A 4,073-nucleotide genomic window follows, 5' to 3' on the forward strand; every position below is an offset into this window, starting at 1 on the left:
GCCCCAAGAGCTATAGGTAATCACAGAGTAAATAAGTGTTTATGTTCGGTGTGGATGATATGGCAGGTGACTGGCATAAAACACCTTCCCCATGTAGTGGCAGTCTGGTGCACCAATCACATCAGGCAAAACAGCATGCAGTCCTTTCAAATTCATCACCTAACCCAGCAACTGAGATCAGTTCATAACCAGTTCATAACACTGCCACACAGTGTTGAGATATTCAGCCATTGTGGTAGCAGGCCAAGGACATCACCATCATTCTTGGGGACCATCTCTCCAGACACTTCCAGACACTAATTACAAGGAGGCCCAGCAGTCATACCAGGTTGACTATGCTAAAACAGCAGGGTTTATACCAACACTCAAGAGAGCTCCACATTTCTGACAAACAATTGTAACCACACACAAAAAAAAGATTATGAACAAAACTGATCAATCTTCATGAAGACGGGGTTAAGCTAGTTTTCAACACCTTTAACAACACTAAGCTACAATAAGCTTTTTAAAATTCGTATTGGCTCACACTTGCAAGATACATTACTTCAGCTACCCATATGGAAATGCATGCAATAACAGAAGTTAGGCTTAAGGCACCTACACTCGTATAAACCACACTCAAAACGTAGCAATTCTGTCCTCGTGTGTTATCAGAGTAATTCTTGTAAATCTGCACGTGCAATGGTGTTTTAGCCTAGGAGGACTTCATTAACTTTTTCCTCACCTATTACTGTGCTTGGACTTTTCCCGGTCTTTTTCCTTGTCCTTCTTGTGCTCTTTGTGCCGGTGTTCTCGGTCTTTGTGTTTATCTTTGTGTTTGTGAGAATCTGCAAGCAGAGAGGCAAAAAAAATTAAGAAGTGAAGTTGGGAGAAAACTCCATGCCTCCCTCATGAACCTCTCCATTTTCCCCACCCCATACCAGTATCTTCTGTGATTCCAAATTTGTAACAAAATCTTAGTCTCACAGGTCCTAAACTGATCCACTGTTCCTGCAGCACAAGTTAATTCATCTTGGCAAGAGCTGCGTTTGTATGGTCTTTAGTTCAATGACCTTTAAATGCTTTATAGACCCTGAAGAAATGCAACTCTTCCTCTGAAATAGGTAAGTATGGCTGTAGCAAGTTCAATCTTATTAGGCAGATGGGAAACTTAGCTTCCTATGCCTGTAAGTATTCCATGTCAAATAGATTATAAGGATAGAGGAACAGAGCATAAAGCTGAAATATTAGGCCTGCTGAATCCTACAATTTAGACTGCTACTTCCACAAGTATCTAAAGGCACCGTATTCTTGTCCTCAACAGTGCATGACATGACAGGCACACAGCAAGGGAAAGGGAGAGCAATGAGGGAAGACAAAAAGAAAGGGTGAAAAGAAAAAAGGACTAGAAATTCTCTCCTCATGCTTCTCTTCTGCAGAAGATACCACCCTCTGACAACAGCCCCACCAAGAAAAGCCAACGTGACAGCTGTAATGAGTATGTGCTGATGGTAACCCACCTACACAGGCTAGGAGTGGTCCAAATTAAGAGACAGGCCAGACACGGGAGATGGAACTCAAGTACATCTACATTAACACTGTCATTTTATTGTATCAATTTCTGCTCCAAGTGACACTTCCCATCCTCAGTGACAACTGTACAATAAAGTCCTTTAAAGCACCAAGAAAATAGATCCAGCACAGAAAAAGAGCAGCACAGCTGAACTGTAAATAAACTAATTTACAAGCATCTTTAGGTCCTTAAATATTCTTTGTAAGTAGATCAAAAAGGAGCTGAGCTGAACTAGCACCTCAAAGGGCGCTATTTACAGTCCAGGTCCCTCTTGCTAATGTTGGGAAGAACGTGGGCATGCCTCAAGACTCCTCTCAGCTTTTTTTTAATATGCTTCTCATATTATATATCTTAAGTAATCTCCTCAGGATACCTAAAAGGCTGTGCTGACTTTGGCAACTGTTTTCAGATAATAGCACCAGAATTTCCACTTGAGATCTTGGATGTAAGGTATTAATGCTTAATCAATTGTAAAGCTGTTAGTATACCTCTGAAGAGGCTACTATCCCCGCACTAAGAACAGGAAACTGCAACACAAGGATTTCGTGACTTTCAGTCACATGGGAAATGCACTGCAGAGCTTCATCCTCCTGACTCCAAGTCTCCTGCCACAAAATTAATTTTTCCCCTTAATTGACACCAGTTCTTATAACCTCAAAACATTCAACTGGTTTTAGCAGAAACATACCCACCGTCACATTTCCACAGAATATTATTTTAATCTATTGTTTTCTATAACTTCAGGTATTGTTTTCAGACACTTGCAGTAAGGCAACCTAGAACAACACACAAATGCTGACACTCAAGCCTCCAAACTTGCCTTCTGCATCTTTCCTTGACCCTCCGGAAACTGGCGACACTTCCTACTGCTCTGGTGTATACAGTACATACCTTTAAAGCACAAGATGTAGTTTTCTGTATTTTGATACACAGGCACGTGGCAGGTTATGTGGAACATTTGGTGTTACAGCATAAAACACCCAAGAGTTTTCAAGTACCTAAACAGCAAAAGCTATTTCACAGCGGGCAGAGCTTTGCAGGCATCTCTGGCACACTGCGTGGGGACCGGACACCTACACTCTCTGAACTGCCAAGAACCAATTTCTCAGTACCCTTCTTCCCACCAGGAGCAACCACATTTCACTGGCAAAAATGTTTTTGCAGTGCATTCACACTTACGATTCTTCAGTTTAGTCAGGAGCTGCAAGCTCATGCTGTTTGCAAACTGCCGGGGTTTTATTCCACAGAGTTTACTCACTGATTCCTTAAGCATCGGCTGAAGTGAACAGCCATCTATTTACACTTGATGAATAGGTAAATTGCTAGAAAAACCACCATGATGCTATACATAGAACTATGTACACTCATTTTATAACAAACTTGCTTTTTAGGGAGGCACATATCAAGAGTCAAATTTTTTTCTACCAACCATTCGACAGAAAACATGTATGACTGAGCTCGATGCTATTCTCCTTAGAGCTTGGAACCACAAGATTATTTTTCACAAAAAAAAGTACAAAACAGGACCAGTCTTTTACCTTCATCACCAGATTTCCCTCCCAGCTGCCTCGTGCTTTCCAGCTAAAATTAATATTTGCTCTTGAAAAGTATTTCCAGGGCTATACCCTGGGAACGCTGGAGTCAGACATCTATTTCCTCTGCACTGCTTACAATGATTTGTTATTTTCAGACAATTAAAGCCTGGTACAACAGCAAAAAATGTGCCTGAGCAGTCAAACTAGGTCTGCTTGCTAGTATTTGTCACTGCTCAGCTTTCCTTTGTCATCTACCAAAGGACTTCTAGCAGGAAGGTCTTTCACAGAGATATTCTGGCTCACAGGCAGGCCAAAGCGGCCGGGGAAGAGGAGGTTGTGCATGTGGTCTCGCAAGCTGAAGGGAAAAACTGGCAGGAGAGCTTTCACCCAAGTGCAGTCAAGGCTGGACAGTACTTGATGTCTCAAACTGGACAATACTCTAAATTCAGTGCTTCCATGGAGGCAAGTGTACTACCTCCCAGACATGCCTCCTAGGAATCACCTTATTCTGGAATATTTGCCTCGTATCCAGACTCAACGGTGTTGCTTTTCACAATGCAGTGAGGTAGGTTAAGAATGAAGACTTCAAAAGAGTTCATTAAATAGTCCTGAGTTGACATATATATATATGTCTTCAGAAGGCATTAAAGCTCTTTGTCTCTTTTGTTGTTGGTTTTTTGGGGGGATTTTTTTTGTTTGTTTGGGGTTTTTTTTGTTGTTGTTGTTGGTTGGGGGTTGTTTGGTTTGGTTTTTTGAGGGTGGAGCTGGATGAAGTTCAGGAGACGGGGTCATTAAAAAGAAAATAATTCATTTTTTGGCATATCACACAAAAATGCTTTGTTCCAGATTGTCTTTATCTAGGAGTCCAAGCTGATGGTCATTTGGCGGCTGACAAAGTTTGGTGGCTAAAGTTTAGCCATTTCACTCCAGCTCGCATACCTGCTTCACAGAAACCAATACAGCATCAGCTCCAACCGCATTACACA

The 4,073-nt window shown here is 41.7% G+C and overlaps 1 protein-coding gene across 1 annotated transcript in view; it reads right to left on the bottom strand.

The window, feature by feature from the left end:
- TOP1 (topoisomerase (DNA) I) overlaps positions 1-822 on the bottom strand; it is a 36,355-nt gene extending 35,533 nt beyond the window's left edge. The window contains exon 1 of the mRNA XM_010085622.1: positions 725-822. The gene's annotated coding sequence lies outside the window, so the exon portion shown is untranslated. The remainder of the gene's footprint in view (positions 1-724) is intronic.
- Between the last annotated feature and the right edge of the window lie 3,251 nt (positions 823-4,073).

This window comes from Pterocles gutturalis, unplaced genomic scaffold (genome assembly GCF_000699245.1).
Source record: "Pterocles gutturalis isolate BGI_N339 unplaced genomic scaffold, ASM69924v1 scaffold15515, whole genome shotgun sequence".
In the NCBI taxonomy this organism is placed as follows: domain Eukaryota; kingdom Metazoa; phylum Chordata; class Aves; order Pterocliformes; family Pteroclidae; genus Pterocles; species Pterocles gutturalis.